Source organism: Lingula anatina, chromosome 2 (genome assembly GCF_051362555.1).
Source record: "Lingula anatina isolate TDL-2025a chromosome 2, LinAna3.0, whole genome shotgun sequence".
NCBI classification, from domain to species: domain Eukaryota; kingdom Metazoa; phylum Brachiopoda; class Lingulata; order Lingulida; family Lingulidae; genus Lingula; species Lingula anatina.
In genome coordinates this window covers 2,110,652-2,129,904 of record NC_141768.1, presented here as the reverse complement: position 1 = coordinate 2,129,904, position 19,253 = coordinate 2,110,652, and the positions used below count along the sequence as shown (strand labels likewise).

Genomic DNA, 19,253 nt, shown 5'->3' with positions numbered 1-19,253 from the left:
TCTTATCACTTATTATTTAATATCCACAAATTCTGTTTTCCTTTAATTTTTTTCTTCAATTACCACCTCAGGCAAAGGTAACTTTTGCCACTTCTGTTTTAAAATTATTTACAGATTTGCAGAAGTGTACATGTTCTTAAAAAGGAGATACATATTTAGTTTACAAGATTTTTTAAAAACTACCTTATGCTCATTTGTACTCCTATGGTCTTATCAATTTTCAATGAATCTGTAAACGATCATTCTCGACATAAACAAAACACAGTGCATCCTAGCTCGTACCACTCAGTGTTATGCGCTACTTAAATAAGTATAGTTTTTCTTTGACTTAACGCAACACTAAAAATGTCAAATAAAAAAGTACTTTTGAATTTTTTTAAGCCAGCGCACTTGTGGAGAATTCCTCAGTTGCCCAGGTTGACCTCATCTGTCAAAATTCAGACTACAAAGCCGCCAACAATAACAAATACATTTAAATGAGTTTGACACAATACACATCCTAAAAGGCAGTCGTCATGAAAGGTTTGAAAACACTTCAAACAGGAGCCTTGTAGGTCATCTTCATAAGTGTGTCAAATTTCACTTTTGTCTGCTATGGGAATGTTTTTTAAGTGTTATACGTCTTAGAGTATACTGCCTGAGTTAAAACGCCACCCAAAAGTGCCTTCTGTCCCTTTTAAACTTTCTCCTTATATCTATCAATTTTCATCATCCTCTTCGCACATTACAATGAATGGAAGGTAACTGCATATAATAAAGTTAATTTCTTTTATTTAAGTTATTCACACTTAACAACCATCTTCATATTTCTTTAAACCTACTCTCCTAACAAAAAAAAATCTTTAAACCTACTCTCCTAAAAAAAAAAAAAAAAAAAAAAAAAATCACGGTGTCTATGGTGTACAAATGTCCCACATTCCCAGCCAGTAGTACAATCCAGCATCAAAGCAATCCTCCCCTCTCAGTGATCCAGCAGTCAGGTGCAGAGAAGACTTCCATTCATAAATATCATAGCATGCTTCTCCTCTCTATAACCCGTCTGACCAGATAACAACACCAGGTCTGGACCAAAGATTCCAGAAAAAAAAAGGGTTGTTTTGAATACTAACAATTCTCTATCTCTCCCCTCCGACATTAAAGATAAGGATTACAATGCAAGTAATGACCAGTTCCATGGATATATTACAGTTTGTAGCTGGTTTATCCGAAGGATTCACACCTTTAAAAAACAAATAAGTTCCAAAAGCTTCCTTCATAATCGCTCTTGCTCATCACACCCCAACTTTTGCTTTGAGTTAGAATAAAATCCAGCAAAAGCCGTTTTAGCTAGTTTTAGCCGTGAATAGGCCGTTCTTTTCAGATTAAATATTTTCTTTATAAATGTTTCTTATTGATGTTTTGCTCGTAAAACCTGGTTCCAAAATTATTATTGTTATTATTTATTGATCTTTTTTTTTTTTTTTTTTTTTTTTCAGACCAGAAAGTACTTTCTATGGTAAATGATGATAATTAAGCTTAACAAAGAGGGGAATCATCAAATCTTTTGCAATATGAATTGCAATATGTATTGTATTATGAAGCTCAGGAAATAAAAAACAGTTGACTGCACTGCCCCATGCAGTGATTTGCATTGCTAAAGCAGCTTTGGTCCTCAACTTTGAAATCTTTGTCATGATACATCACAATGAGAATACAGGGTCAGCTCTATGTAACCAAGGTTTTTATGATGAAAGTTGGCAAAGCCAAAAAATGCAGAAAATTGCTCTCAAGTCGCCTGGGTAAATGGAGATATCATGAAGTTACAAATACTTTAAATGATGTAATCAACTGCAACAAGGCATGTTTAAGTTACAGCTAGAACAACAACAACAACAGCAGCAGTAGCAATTGCTCTATCCATTCCGCTTTTTCAAGCAAATCATATCAGTGAAGGTGTTTCCAGGCCATTACTTATCAAGAGTCCTAGAATATGTGGCAAGCTACAGACACTAGAAACCTACACCTGATACGTTACAAACGCCTGCTCGAATTTTTCTGCACATCAGCCATTAAGATTCACGGGTTAAAAAAAAAAAAAAAAGAAAAAGAAGAAAAAAAGCCAATTAGCTCCCTCTTTCCCCTGGCAGTTTCTAGGAGGCACCTTTTGAGGATGTTTTTAGCCAAAATAAAATGGCATATCTCATCAGGTCTGTGACTTCCAAGATGGAGGGTTCAGGAGTAGAGGCCCCCTGTGAGATGAGAGCCTCTTACAGCAGGCTACCTGTCCTATGTAGACCAGGATATTACCTCAACATTGAATGAAAACATGGACATGTTGTTTGTTTTGCCTTGATTTGAATACAGACATGCAGAAACTGTCGGTCCAATTGGTCATGACCGGCAAAATTTTTCTGGACCGGTAAAAAATTGGACTTGGTCGGTCCAAAGACCGACAAGAGATTTAAGAGCTGCACTTTTGAATTTACAGTCATCATTCGACATACTTCACTAATAAAATTATATAAGACCCAAAATGTTTTTTCACTTCCATTTCAAACCTCTCACATTCACAAACAAAATAAGCTACCCTGATAATACTGGTACTATATGTCTCAAACGAATAGGGTGATTTTTGGACGACAAAAATCCATTAGGTCCAGCAAATTTTTCATTACTGCCAGTCCAAATGTCCGACCATTCTGAATAGTTTTCAGCATTTCTGCTTGAATATGCTGTCATAAAGCTTATATTCAGTATCAAAAAACATGCATCACATGCAGGTCTTCAACTGAAATCAGTGTGGTAAAAAAAATGAAAAACTCCAACTCTGTTTTTAATCGAACATCAGTATAAATATTTTAACAAAATGACATTACTAATAACTGAAAAAGCCAAACAAAAATAACCTGGCACAAAAAATTCATTTGTCCTGCGGGAGTGAAATGCAGATCTTTCTAAAGAAGATGGGTCATCCCCGCCAGTTACTGCTCCGTCTACTTAACAATCTAACTGGGGGTCATCACCGCTAGCAGTCATTTAATATACAGGCCATGGGTTAACAAATTTTACTGGACTGATGGTTATCAAGCAAACAAAGAAAACTAACTGTATGGCATGCTTTGGTATTGTGTTTAGAATATTTTATATTCTTACCACTGAAACGTTTACCAAAATTGCCCATCTACATGTAAATACATACTGATGTACTATTCTTCTCAAAATTTAAAACAACAAGAAACATACAAATATATTTTTTTTGTCTGGACAGATAGAATAATCTCTCATTTAGTATGGGAGGGTATATAACATGCAAATCATTCAGATCAAAAGCCTTATACATGGTGTGTAATGGTGTGTCTAAGGGACCATTTCCAGACCCTATTGTACTAACGCTGGATCGCTCTATCTCCAAGGGGATTCTTGCTAAATTGCAATCAACTTGAGCGGCTTAAATGTCAGTCACGCCTACTGGCACTGCTAGGGATAATTAATTATCGTTTAGCAGCTTAAGCTGAAAGCAATTAAACGAGAAGCCCCTTGGAGATGGATCGATCCTGTTAGATCGATCTAGGTATGGGAAGGCAGTCTGTGAAACTAAAAAACAATTTTGACTTTGAGCATTAAAATGTCTCACTGAGGGCAAGCTCAGTTTTTCCAAACCAAATGTGCCAATTCTTAGGGCTGGTGGATAACACACTGGGTGTCGATAGTTTTCCTGACATTTTATCACCTGTAATTTCACCCGACAGACCCAGAAGACCTGCTCAAGGTAACAGTACAACTGAATACTCTGGCAATTCTTCAAAAACTCTCTCCTTAGCAGTTGATATTTTGCAGAGGCTTAATATTTCAGTATTGAGTTATTAATCCTACCAGTCAGCAGTAGTCCCTGGAAAGTGGAAAGTTACCAAGCAGATCTTGCCAACAGTCTAAGTTTATACTGAGGTATGTTTACAAAAGAAGCATTTCCCACTGTCGTTATCCAGGTAAAAGCTGGTGAGACTGACAGAAAGATGAGCCCACCCTTTTAAACCTTTAACTGAGCCATGAACAGTATTGGATTAAACGTAAGATGTGCTGGCTTTTCACTCTCTTTCCTTTTTTCTCTGCCCTACACTACTTTAAAGGTTCAAATCGGATGAAAAAACATCAATCCTCCAAACAAAAACAACCAACAAGTATCCAATTAAATAACACGGTACCTTAAGTTAAAAACAAACTCTTTGGCTACAATTCGTTCAATTCTTTCCAAATGGAGCCAATTGTGAGCATCCAGTTGGATACATTGAGCTCCTGTTCTCCCTAGACAACAAAGCTAATAATGTGTTGATATCTTGCCTGCCTGGTACAGCGACTCACCTGTGTATATTATATAAGAAGTGCGGCCCTTTTCCACCTCTTCAATGCATGGAGACAGGTAGCAGTAATCTCCGTCTTATTATTCCAGTTCGCCCACTATTCAGAAAAGTTAACATCTAACTCGGATCAATATTGAGAATTATTAGCAATCATAATTGTGTGTTCATTTCTAAGCAGCCAGGTGACATCCAAATTTACTTTGTCTAGATTTTATGTATATTACCTGATAACTATCTCTCTGCTCGCTGTCAGATCAGTGCCCCTGCTTGCTAAACTTCCCCGATAAAGGTACCTCGCTTTGCTTTGGTTTGCTGTTTAAGATCCCTAGCTTGTGTAAATAGTTCTTAGTATGTAGCATATTTAACAGCAAGGCTTATGGCCCGGAGAAGAAAAGGAGAGCACTATGATTTGTGAAACAGGTTCGTAATGAATGGCTGCAATAGAAATGACGGCACTTGCACAAAACAAAGTGTTGTAAACTATTCACAGTCTCCTTTTACCTACTTCGCATTTATGAAAACTGAGCTCCTTTCAGCAGTTTTCACCAAAGCAATGGTAAACATATTTGTGTATTTTGTAACTTGCACATTATTTCCAGTCCATGGTCAACTAGTTTAAAAGTTCACCCTGGCTTTTGTTCATATGTTGATCACCGCCTATGGATCTCCATGCACCTGCAGGGTCTGCAAGCCTTCAATGACGTAGGGCAGGAAAAATCACAGCATCCTCTCTCGTCTGAATCCCAGTTATACCTCACTTCTCCGTCCTGGGCTGGGACTGGCAGATTGTTGTTCAAAACTAATTAACATGCTCTTAAACAGTTTAATTTAATTCTGATACTCCACTACCTTTTTGACCTAATTCCACAAATAAGAGAAATTAAAACCAAAGGACTGAAACATGGTGTTTCTTATCAAAATTTCATTGCCTTTGTTGATTTAATCCAGAAGACCATATCAAATCATTTGATATAACCACAGGATACACAAGCTGTGCTGTGTGTGGAGAGCTTATAGCAGCCTTGAACAGTTTAACAGGCAGGTGTCACTCTTAGTAAATAATAGTAAAACTAGTGCATAAAATTTCTGTCATGAAAACAAAAAAAAAGTCACAAACTGCTTTCAGACATATTCACAAATGATCATTTAATTTTGCAAAGGACGAACTTTATGCCTGGGCTCAGAACTGCCCAATTTTAGCCATATAATCAATATTTTCTTATTTGGCTAGTAAAAATATGAACAATTCACCTTTTTTTTTTTTTTGGTAAATCTATCACTGGTTTACTTTTTTAATCACCTAGTTATTGAACATTTATGTATTAAATCAACCGCGGAGTAAGGTCTGGGTTCCATACTATCTCAACTTCCTATTTTAATATGTTTAGTTCATTATAAAAGGCAATCTAATCTTGCTCCTGTCCCATCAACTATTATTCTTACTGTTGGCAATGTTTTTTAAACTATGATGGACCTTGAAAAAGGTTGGAATACCTTAAATTCTTTTTTAATTAATGAAATGTTTTCTGCAGCTTTTTGATATCAATTGGACAGACATAAATTCCTTCCCACCATCCATCCCCCCTCTCTACCTGGACTAACAGCAGAGATGGAAAAACTTCATGCAAATATAGTAACTATAAATTTCCTTTCTTCACTGCATGAGATCATTGGAGATTTCAGATATTCTAGGAGATACAAGTGATCCTGGATGCAGCAGAACAAAAATGAGAATGCTGTGAAAAAGAATGCACACTGCATGGGCTATATATGATTTGATGTACTAATTTTAGATGATTTGTTTGCAAGAATCTTTGGTCATTTTTCTGTGGACATATAAATTCATGATATATTATATTCAAGTTCTTAAAAAGCAACCTCAAAGCTCATCTTTGGGAATCTGGTATTTTATTATATTTTTATTATTTGTGGTATTTACTTTTCAACCTTGTTCCAGAACTTTGTATACCTCTCTGACTATTTTTATCAATCTTAAACTCATTTATAACTTAAATCAGAAACTGACCTCTAAAATAAGCAATCTTGTAAATTCTTCCCACAAAATTCTTCTCTAAAAAATGCATCACTAGAATTTGCCAAAAATACTACTTTGCCCGCCTACCTTACTACACCTGACTACTTTCCTGACTGTAACGGCACACGCCTTCACAATAAATCCACAACACCAGCAACTTTTCTTTTTATATCTAATTGGGAAGAGATTTTTGATGGTAGACAAGATAAGGATTTCTGAACGTAAACAGACCTTGAATGTAAACAGACATATGAGTGGATATAAGTCTAACCAATAACAGCTCTTTTCTTTGTCTGTAAATAGATTTGTGTTGCCAAATACCATGTCAATATGTAATTTTTCTTTTCTTTTTATACTGGACTGGTTTTAAACAAGAGATATTCCCATAAATCATAAGAATCATAAGGAACAAAGTCTCATCATTCAGTGGCCTCTTTAGTATAAAAAAAAATGGACTCTTCAGCTCAAAAGTGTTTTGCTCTGTCCAATTTTACACATTATGTAAGGTTAACTTATAAATATCTAACAGTTTTTAGACTTTTTTCGGGTGTGGTTTGAGAAAATGCCCACTTTCTTCGAATCATGAAAAAAAAAAAAACAAGTTTCCACCATACTTTGAAAGAACTTTTTTTTTTCAGAGAGGAAAGTGCTGACTGCTAACTGTGAAATCATGACCCATCAACTGCAGCATCAAATATTCTGTTCTCCCCTCTCTCCCAGGGGAAGGTACTTATTGGATACTTCCATACGTCATATTGCACCTCATTTATAACTATATTTCTCTTCTGGACCCCCGGTAGCTGAACCAAGCCTAAAGAAACAGATAGTATTGAGACCATTTCCAACTTTGGATCGAACTATCTACGAGGTGATTCTCGCTTAATTGCAATTAACTTCAGTGGGGGGTAAATAACTATTGTTTAGCAGCTTTAACAGGCATGTCAGACATCTAAGCCACTTAAGCTGAATACAATTTAGGGAGAAACCCTGTGGAGATGGACGATCCAGTTAGATGGATCTAGGGATGGGAACCCAGTCTAAGTGTTTGTTACTTACTGCTCAATGTTCATATTCTACGGTATTCATAATTCATAAGTACCTTCCAAAGATGCCATGTCCACATGTAATTTTCTTTTCCTAAATGGGAAATTCTCATGTGTCGTTGGCATCAGAGATGCATAACTTCACGTAATATTGAGGTGGTCTGATCCAGTTAGTTCTGACGTACTGTTGTGACCCTACCGGACTGCAAGTACTTAAATTTTCACTGTGCCAGCTTTCTTTTTTTCAAACTTTTGCAAAACTAGTCGCAACACGTATAAATTTAGTAATGAAATAAGAACATTCTGTTTGAAGTTAATCTGAGCAGTATTGTCAATCATGTTGAGAAAAATTTTAACGAGTGTCAGTATAAAAGCTCTCACAGGAATGCTTTCAAAAGGTGGTGTAGGTAGTGAAAAGTTAAAAGTTTTCTCCACACGAAAAAAAGAACATCTTTGCAAACCATGGAAGCTGATTACGACAATATCTAGCCTATATAACTCTTGGTTGAAGAGCTGAGTTTCATTGCCAGCAAACCTAGTGGTGCTCCGGTTAACTAAAATTTGACTTAACTGGTTTGTACAATAAATCAGATATGTACTTTGCATAAGGCAGCCAGGAGATACAAATATCAGGGTCCAAAATGTACTTGCATGACCAAATGCAAGAATATATTGCATGGTTAAGGTGATTAAAATTAATACCCTCTCATCCTCAGTTGAGGATGCCTCTAGCATTTTACAATTACTCATCTATACCACTATACCATCTCTGATATCAATTTTAATTCTATTTAAATGCAGCAAAAGCCAGTAAGATCCTGGCAGCAGGCAGCACTAGAAGGGTTCAGCCTCAATAAAACTATATTTGACCAGCTAGCTGTCTTGTGGTATGCCTTGAGACACAAATACTAAAGCAGTTACATCATTAGTAGGCAGCCATTGGAGTATGTCCATGGCCAGGCCTACCCAACTACCAGACTCGGCACCGAATGATCCGGAATTCACCGGTAGATCAGACAACACTACCCGTTTTCAAGGTGTGTGTCAGATTGCATTACACAGTATCAGACACGACACCGCTCTTGCCTAGTACGCGATGTGATAGTGACGATTCTCAGCGGGGTTAAAAAGCATTGCATCACCACTCAAAATTTGTTCAGGGTATGATACTGTGTAATGCGATCTGACACACACCTTGAAAACAGGTAGTGTGGTCTGATCTACCGGTGAATTCCGGATCATTCGGTGCCGAGTCTGGTAGTTGGGTAGGCCTGATGGCTTAACGCACTTGCGATCACTTTTTCTATTGCAGATCAAACCAATCCTAGAGGTGGCAAACATGGTGACAGATTTTACAGGTATATGTTGCTGATGGCACTGGTTGAGTTTTCACTTTCCTCTTCACCCTCATTGCATCAAATTGAGTGTTCAACTTCGTGCCACCAGTTTCAAGTCCCTCTCCACACACGATCCTCCTTTCATTTCGGTCCTCAGAAAGAGAATCCCAGTTGTCTGTTGGCATATCAATCAGGAGCATATGTCGCGCACAGACATCTCTAAAATGGAGTTTTGGTGGAACAACAGCTCTAGACCCCAATTGTAGCACTCCGAACAAGAGGTCCTTTGGGATCCAGCTGTCCTCCAAGCGCTGGACATGCCCCAGCCATCACCTTTAGCCTGCCTTGTCATGGGGGCCATTCAAAGTAGAAGATGTGAGTATCAACTGGTCCAAGGCTCAAATATGGTGGACCCTATATGAAAGGAAGACCACTAAAAAATGGTCTGTCTCTCTGCCTCTCACATGCCTCCCCATGCATCATCGGGGCACAGTAATTAAATCTCGGCTCCATACGACCAGACATGTGGGACCAGTTGATCTTCAGATCTTCTATTCTGAATGGCTTCTTAGATCAGTGTATAGTGATGGAATACCTGCCACCCTAAAAACACTGTTCTTGGTGACCATGTCAGTCCACCAGACAGAAAGGATCTGATGCATACATCTCATGTGAAGGGTGTTGAGTCGCTTCTCCTGCAGAGCAAATGTCGTCCTGGATTAGCTTTCATAGAAAAGAGTGCTCACAATGCACCATCACTTTTATTCATAAACTTCACTTTGGAAAGCCTCCAAGTTGAAGAAGTTCATAGAATATTTTTAAAGTACTAATTATTTAGTGGTCATTCATTCATTAACTACCACACCCAAAGTAATCAATTATTTGAGACAGACATTACTCGAATAACCTCTAATATCTGAAACACAGGAAGTGATTGTAGCTTATACATTACAAAGGAAGTGATTGTAGTTTATAAATTATATGAGTTGCAAAAAGAAAAGACACAAGGTAGAGCAGACTGTTGTCACTGCAGATACCTGCTTTCAGAAATATCTCTCATTCTTTGATGTTTTTTTTTTCAAATTGTATCCATATCCTGATTCATGGTAGATTGATTTTTCAGCCTTTAACAAACATTTTGACATTTTTTCCTATCTTATTTTTTCTTTCTTTTTTTAGGAAAAGGGGTCCACAAATACAAATCTGCAGGGTTATCTGTGCATGTCTGAAAAACACTTTTGAGGGTGGAAAAAATAGGCCAATCTCATCATTTTTGGCATCTCCTCACCTGCATGTTTTAATCAAATGTCCTTCTACAAGTCATGCTTCTTGCATATTTCCTTGTCGGTCTCACAGTGATTCTGCATTGTTCTAATATATGTGTCTATTCTGCTTATCTCAAGTACCAGCAAATGTGTTTGCTTTTTTATTTATCATTCACACATTAAAAAGATGCTACACAATCATCAAATGAAGTATCAGTAATTTATTTAGAAACTACAACTACCAAAGCACGCAATCACTTTTCTATTAATCAATTTTCTATCAATCATTTTTTTTAATCAATTACGTCAATTGTTTTGGAAGAAAACTCATTTTTGTTATAAGTGTTTGCCAAGACTAAATCAATTTCCTTATAACAATATAATTAGAGTTCATATCTATCTGCGTCTGCACCATTTATTTGTCTGACTGCTATCCCTTCATTTTTCTTTAATATATCCCAACACACATACCCCCCCCCCCACACACACACAAATCAAAAGTGGACGACCTCTGCACTCATATTTTGATGACACTTCAAATAAGACAATTACGTACATAGCTACATGCAAATTAACACGTTAAATCAAGAATACATGCGGATTATTTGCCTTGCCACTCTGCATGCCCACCATAGTAACTTCCTTTTTTATTTCAGTGATTTATACAGAAACATTTTACTTCATATCTTTAGACAATTTTTATAGTCTTGAAGAAGTTCCAACGCTTTAGAAAAAGTTTTAGGGGGCACTGCCCCATAGATGCTAGTATTCCCGTGAGGCCCATAAATTTGACAGCTTATTGCAACAAAAGGTCCTGTCCCATTCTTAACTCGGAGACAAGTGGGTCAATTAACTCTCCAACAAGTGAGGGATACCTTTCATCTCCAGTGACTCACAAATTTGGTGACAATATTTACTGGTCTTATGGGTTACAGACACTTTTGTGATCGAGACAAGGGACGTTATTATGCTGCCCTTTATGTGGAAAAATACCATAGAATACTGCTATCAAATAACTGGGACATTATATGGCCTACCAACCACTAGAAGAGCTGGTTCATTATGTCTTACACCCCATTCTCATAGATTAGATCGACCTACATTGGATCGACCTAACTCCCTGGGGGTTCACGCTAAATAGCTGTCAGCCGGGCGGACACGAAAGTTAATTTCCCCTTAAAGCTTGTAGTAGGCGGGGACGGACACTTAAGGGGGATTATCTGACAGTAATCTAGTGAGACTCCCCGCGGTGATAGATCGATCTAAAAGTTGTGAGAACAGAGCCTTAGCTACAGAGACCATTACAAATGGACATGTTGCTGGTATCTGAGACTGATCATCGAAGATTCTGCCCGTTTACAAGCATGCTAAATATATGTGCATGGGTGACAGTTGTAAAAAGTGAAAATCCTGCAGATGTAGCCTGCAATTTCTCAATGTATTTAGACCATATGAAAAAAAGGATCAAAATGAAGACTGAAAATCCTGAAACAAGGCATAATCCTGAAAAGTATTCACTCATGTTTGTGCTGTAATCAAGATAAAAAATAAAATAAAACTGCATTTCTGCTAAGAAATCATAATTCTGCTTGAAAATTGAGAAAGTGACATTTTCTAGTGTCTTTCTAAATGAGGTTTAGCTCTTCACTGCTAACAACTTTGGTGTAATTGATATCCAATTTACACACAGTTTCCACCAAAAATCTTGAATTTCATATGAGACATCTTGTTTCAACATCATTAGCTGCAGATAACTATAAATTCTCCAACGACTGTGTACGAAAAGAGATTTCTCAGCATCAGTTTTATATCTGAACATTTATTTGATATAGAGTTTGATCTACGTAAAACAAAAAGGCCAGGACTATTCTTACACAAAGGTTCTCCATTCTAGTTTCTCTGCTATTAAGGACCATTAAGTGACAGAATGTTGCAACTCTCTCTAAGTATATACATAACACTTTTAGCTGTCTGTCTGTCTGTATTTTTTCCTTCTAATCTTGAACATTGTGCACAAAATGACCATTTGGCAATTGTTCTTTCTTTACCTACATTTCTTAGTAAAAATATCAAGCAGTAAACCAAAGCCTATTATGTACAATGCTGTGAATCAGATACCATTGTGTTCTGTGAACAACACAAAAGGTAAGAGCCAATCATTAATGACAGATGAGCTTCACGAACTTCCTAAAATATACTCTTCATTCATCAATTGATCATTAATTATCCTTCAGGTTCTGACAAACTGCTTGGTTGTGTCTGAATTATAGTGTCAACACGCTGTGGAGGGCTTCATTACATACTACTTCAATACAGAAATTTTCACAGGATAGGTCTCTGCGTGATACAATGCAATCAACCTCTGACTTCTGTTCTTTGCAGAAGTAGTTTCTGAATTACGACGAAAATCTGCATCAAGCACTTGGTTACTTTTTCAAAATAAGACAATAATTAGCCCTTCATTTTGGTGGGAAAACTGCTTTAAACTGATTTTCCCACATTTACCAATGGTTAATAACGTTTTGACTTTTTTTTTGTTTTTTTTCTTCTTCTTTAAGTGTGTTTAATCACCAAGGAGGTGTAGTGATCTATGAAGGTCCACGTGGTCTGATGGCAAGCACAGATTTCAGAATAATTGTAATAACTGCTGTTTTGGTGGTAAATTGGAATTTATAATTTTTTGAGTTGTTTACAAGGTATTTATTATGGAATTTTGAATCTCATATAAAGAGCTGTTATCCCTTTAAGATATCAAAAAATCATTTTTATAAAAGAGTCCATGTCAAGTTTTGGGGTGATATTTTTTAAGTATTATTCCTCATAGAAGAATATTCCCCCTTTTCCCTTTCCTGTGGATGTTCACTTGATAAAAGTATGACAGGAAAATTCCGATACATACTGTAGAATTCCCAATTCAGCTGGGTTAATTGACATGCACCCAGACCCCCGCGTCCCTGTGTACATATAGCACACTATCCCTATGTGTGCACAAGGCATTACATAGTTACATTTACATACTAGTCTTCATTTGTCAGCCAGGCTACATCAAATAAAATCATATTTACTTTCTGTCACCTACTTTACCCTGTGTAAACCGTGAAGAATTTGTCAAATTTTTTTCTTTATATTGTACTCAGGCAATTTGAATTCATTTAGTGTTTTTTTTTTTCGATGCAGTTGCCAAGGCCTGGTCTTAAATTAGGGCGTCAAACTGTGACGCGAGGTAAAAGTGACGTACGTTTATTTGCAAACACTTTGCTTTTTTCCCCTGTATTCATAAAATGTTTTCAACTGTCAAAAACATTAATAGTCAAAGAAATGGGAAACAAATGGAACAGGGCATGTAACTGAAGCTCAGCAGGCAAGGAGAATCAAATATCTATCCCCTTTAACAAAACATATGCCATTTTTAAAGTAATTTAATTCTAACCAATTAAGCCATAAACATTTTACAGTTGTTCTACAATGAAATAACAAGAAAAAACATCTTTTATAACCTTACACCTACACATACTGTATTTTCTTACATGCCTCAGTGAAGGAAGTCATGACGGCAACATGAAACCTACACAACAAAAATGATCAAAAATAGGTAGACTATGCGCAGACATATATCCAGAGAAAAGGATGACTGACATTCATAAATGAAATCTGAACCACAAGCAATACATGCAAAGCACTGACATTTTAGCTTACACATTTTAAATTGGGGGAGGAGAACAAATGAGGGAGAAGTACATTCTTGGTTGAAGAAAAAAAATGAAGAGTATAAAAATAACTATATATACATACAAAGATACTTGGGTAAATTGGAAAGGAGTAAAAAAACCACCCCGAGTTCCATCTTGCATGTAAAATGATTTCAAATGGCTGCAAACATTTTATTTTTTTCTAAACAAATGTATACAAATTAGAATAATTTTGTTCTTGCCAAACTGCTATTGATATGACGATATAATTTGTATTTTGCAGCAAATCTAAAGCAGCTTCAGAAATGATGCAAGAGGGGGGCCAAACCAGGAAACATTAGTGGTTTTTCAGATTGACAAAACATGGCTGGATTCCTACCTTTAAATATCTTTCAATCTGCTGTCTTGTACTGGTTATTGACCTGAAGTGAAAAGTGCAACACCTGCCATTTTACTCACATCATAAACTGACTGTTACAGCATTATTACATGATAATATTTTACAACCAAAACCCACACAGCAATTCATAATTGTGGCCTTCCACACGGTGCAGCCAGAGCATTCTCATTAGTGAAAATGCATTGTGCTGAAGCTGGAATCATAACTGCATCAAAAGGATGGAGGTAACCCACTTTATCTAAAATTTATCATTTTCTTTATTTCTTACTGCACCAACTAGGCAAAATGAAATATACATTATTAACTGGAGATAATTGTGTGGAAAAACTGATTCTAAAATTGCTTCTGTACCTTTCTTTGTTAAAAATGACTATTTCTTTTGTCTTCTTCTGAATGTCACCAATCTGTACTCATTAACTTCACTTCATGCAGCTCTACCTGTAATATATCAAAAAGAAAAAATAAAAAACTCAGAGAAATTATGACAGGCACTGAGACAAAAGACAAGAAAACCACATAACATCAGTTTTCACACACACACACACACACAAAAAAAAAAACAAAAAACAAAAAAAAACTTTCATGCTGAGATAATATTTTTATGTAAGTTAAAACAGGTTATATCTAAGCAGTGAGCCATTTATTATTTATGCAATAAAACAACCTAGTTTTTTATGCAATGTCGTGTCATTATAGTATTTATTTGTCGTCTCTGTTGCATATTAAATATCAAATGTTTTATATCAGCCTTTGCACACGATCAGTTTTACTCAGGAACAGTACACTGTGTTGCAGTAAAAAAATCTTGTCTTGCATTTCACGCACACCACATCATCTCCAATCCCAGTTCAACAGTACGCCACGACACACGCTCTGCAGCGCGCTGAAACGCAATCCGACAGGAACACCAGCACATTCCAACAGATGGAGTAATTTCCCAATTCAACCACTTCCCATTTCACTTGTATGCGGCTCCCGCTGACAAATGTGCAACTCGTAGCTCGAGGACAGTAAGCATTCATAATATAGTAGATATACCACCATAAGATAAATCATAACCAATTCAAGGTGACTTTGTCTAGGGCCAAGAGCTACGGTTGCACAAATCAAAAACAATTTGATGTCCTAGTCCATGATGACTTTTCCAGATGTGAGATCAGCTTAAGAAAAAGAAAAATAATCTGCAAAAAGGAAAAATCCGCAGAGTGACTTTTGACCAAGAATGCAAGGGGAGAAAAAAAAAAAAAAAAAACCTTCCATGAAATCTCAGACTAGTGTTGAAACAAGAAACCTCAGCCTTGCACTTCAAGTCTTCCTTACTTTCCTCTTGCTTCTTCACCTCTCTGCACTGAACTTTTTTCTTGGAAAAAAAAGAAGGGCCCTCCAAAAAAAAAAAAAAAAAAAAAAAAAAAAAAGACCTATTCACCTTATTTGACAAGCATATGAAGACATGCAACCAAGCAGCTAAGCTGATTCCAACACTTAAAAAAATTCACAGTTTAAATTCATGAGTAAATCTGTACATTAAAGTTGCTTCCAGTAGCTGGTGTCTCCTGTATAAGTATCCTTTCTAACACCTTTCAGTATAGCTGTTTTTGTTTTTCAAATTCACATTTGACACAACTTGATTAGTATGAAGCAAGTTGAGAAATACTCAGAATTTGCCATCAGGTTGTTCTGTTCAACCTGCAATAACGGAAATGGAGACTAAGGGACCATTCCCAGACCCTGTTGCACTAACTGTTGATCTATCTGTGTCCAAATAGCAATCAACTTAAGGGGCTTAGATGTCTGACATGCCTACTGAAACTGCTAGGGGATAATTAATTATCATTTAGCAGTTTCAGTAGGTGTGCCAGATATCTTAGCCGTTTAAGCTGAAAGCAATTTAGCGAGAACCCCCTCGGAGATGGATCGATCCTGTTAGATCGATCTAAGTATGAGAACCCAGTCTAAGAAAACGTGTGAGAGAATCCATGTGAGGCAGTTGTAACCTTTCAGCAATCCGGTTAAAACTCTATGCCTCGCAAATGTCGTTTAAGAAAGCTACACAAAAGTCAAAAGTAACACAAAAGACATGCTGAAAATGTACAACTATGCAACCACAAATATATCTGTGGATAAATTCTGGCAGCTTTTATTAGTTGCTGGACTGTAGTCACTAGTCTCCCATTATTTCTGACCCCTCTCCTCCAAATCTTGCCCAATTTTACGCTAAGTGGCGAAACTTTGATCTATACTTGTATATATTATATGACCATCTCATTTGGTGTACGCATTCATGTGCATGCATGTGCGCGCGCCTGCGTGTGTGTGTGTGTGTGTGTGCTGTTGAGTACAGATACTCTGTAAGATTTTGCTTTCTATTTAAATTATGCTGTTATTATATGATGGATGCCTTGTGCTTAAAAATTACTGTAATTTCTCCCCACAGGCAAAATGCCTGTGACTTACAAGACAACTTCATTCCACATTAATAAATTATAATACCAGTAACAGAGTTAAAAGGTTGTTGTGATATTTAAGTTTAACAAAATGACACAGTTATACCAAGTTCCGAAAAGCTATAATTTTCATAACAACCAATACACACTATAACTTTAAAATCATTTTTTGTGAGTATTGCCCGAACAAGTAATATTTCAACTTCCAAAAAGCCTGCCTGACACATTTCAGATTTCTGTGAGAAAAACTGGAAAAGTCCTAGCAAGATGTTTCATAAATATGAGGTATCCTCTTCTGTATTAGTTTGGACTGTAACTGTTTCTGATACCAATTAAGCCAATTTTGAAAACATGACATGACTTTGTTTATCAATAACACAAGTTGCAAAATGAAACTAGATACCTCCTACATGAACTACAAGTTTATAAAATAAGAGTCATAAATAAAAAATAATGCAATCACACCTTTAAGTAAGAACATTGTTCCAAAATTATACATATTTCAAAAGAAACAAACATGCTTTCAGGTCATGGATCTTTAACAATAGCAAGTAACACATAAACAAATAGATGCTGATAAAAATCTGGCGTTGAGTATCAAACCAGCATTAAATTATGGTAATTTATATTATAGCTCAAGTAATTTAGGATCAATTTGTTATAGCCTCACTGACTGCAGTATGATGGCGTACACGTATAATAAAAAGAAAGAAACAATCTAGCCCATAGTATTACACATATCTATAATATATGTAATTACCATATCAACAGGCTAATATATTAAACTATCTTCAAGCAAAGTTATTGACAAACATGAGGATGCGCAATAAACAAACAGGACTTATCCTCCGTAACTTGTAACTCACAATGCCGATATCGCTGCTATCTAATGATGACACAGATAATCACCAGTGATACTGATAAATCAAAGCAATCCAGCCCATTATTCTCTTTCTCCTTAGACTGACTGCATCTAATCTTTCCACACTACACTACACAAAGGTAATCATCAGCCTAGCCTCCTACCATCTCCTCTACTACTGTACTACTTAGCAGCTGTATTCTTTGTCCAGGTGAGTGAGAATTTGCGGAAACCACCAAGGGAAAAAAACAGTGAAATTTTAAATGCCATTCAGCCGCAACACACGATCATATCACATTAGGGAGAGCACAGCGAACACCTACCTCTAGCTTGGTATTATAGCAGTATATATGCAAAGGGAACCTGTCTGCGGCATTAACATACACTTCACTGACTTAAGTATGAGCCTATGTGCACAATAGAGACCATAGACTTAAGTAAATAAAGACAGGCTCTTAAAACGCCTCAAGTGAAAGCCTGCTACATCTACTATTTGTGATACAATCGAGCAAATGCCCTCTGATTGGCTCTATGAATAATTACATCAAACCTTTTACAAATCCTTTATGGCAGTGAGCTGATCGTGATGGGCACAAATAATAAGCGATGTTAGTTGATACAAAAAACACCAAATGCAAAGAATCAGACCTTTTTCCAACTGTGAAACCAACATATAGACTGGCAAAATAAACACAGGCTAAGGTAACAATACCAACAGCTCTTTTCAACTTAATCAGGTTTGGTTATTTTTAAACTAATAGGCAGCAGCTTTAATGCTAATAGAGCACAACTATGTCATTTTCAAAGGCACGGGCAGGTTAGAAGGGGTTTCTGCACAAGAGAAGAGGTGGCAGAAGGAGGTGACTGATAAATAAGACAGATACTCTCTCAAATAAAGGAGAAAATTGATGGAGTAATTGGCTAAAAATTGAAGTGTTTAGGGTACAAGCATCTGCCGTGTGGTAAAAATTCAATGGAGACTGAGGTGTCTAATCATTGGGTATTACCCTGCATGTTTCAATAGACACCCGAGGTCAATAAAAGGTCATGTCATGCACATTTATCCAGCCAGTCTTTGACTGAACCATTTGCAGATAAACAACAACTATTTATGAAAGAAACAGACCACGGGTCAAATCTAATAGGTCCCAGCTCCACCAGCGCACTCTGGTGGTAAACTCGGTATCAATACTCTTTGTCTCCATCCATATACACTACACTGTGGCTTTCATACATCCTTCTATTGAATTAATTCTAACTGTTACATATGCTTACATGTAATCAGTGAATCACAGTAACTTAACAGAGGTCTTATGCCTGTGTCAGCAACATATAAGGTTTTAAATCAATCATACTAATACATAAGAAAATTGTCAATTAATTTAATAACTGTTTTTATGTTTTTACTTTCTGAGTTGTCAGTTTCTCCAAACAATGCATGAAGTGCCTTTCATAATTAAGAGCGAGAAACTTACTTAATGAAAGCTCCTGCAGTTTTCATCAACTCTCCGCTGAGATTTTCAACAAAGCAGCTTTCACACAGAGAGATACGCTCTCTCCCAGCAAACACTAAGTGTTATGGAACACTAGCAACAAGAACATCTTCCATAGACTTTCACTACGCAGCCAATTTAATAGCTATTAATATCAGGCCCAACGTCAATGCAGATAAAAGCTTCTCTCCTTGAATACCATATTCCATTAGCAAATGATCTACCCAGTAACCTATGGCGATGCTGCTCCCACTTTACAAGGTTGGCTAATCAGATGCTTCCTGAGCGCTGGACAACAAATTCAGAAAATAAGATTCTCATGCGCAAATCCGTAAAATATATCTACAA

General features: G+C 36.6%; 1 protein-coding gene across 2 annotated transcripts in view; it reads right to left on the bottom strand.

The window, feature by feature from the left end:
• Positions 1–19,253, bottom strand: part of LOC106154100 (zinc finger MIZ domain-containing protein 1) — a 101,796-nt gene that overhangs the window by 71,967 nt on the left and 10,576 nt on the right. The window contains exons 3-4 of one of the 2 annotated variants that reach the window (XM_087006548.1): positions 14,458–14,544; positions 14,086–14,128 (exon numbers count right to left, since the gene is read on the bottom strand). The gene's annotated coding sequence lies outside the window, so the exon portion shown is untranslated. Of the gene's footprint in view, positions 1–4,561; positions 4,703–14,085; positions 14,129–14,457; positions 14,545–19,253 lie in introns of those variants that run through there. The other variant, XM_087006549.1, reaches the window with a different exon arrangement.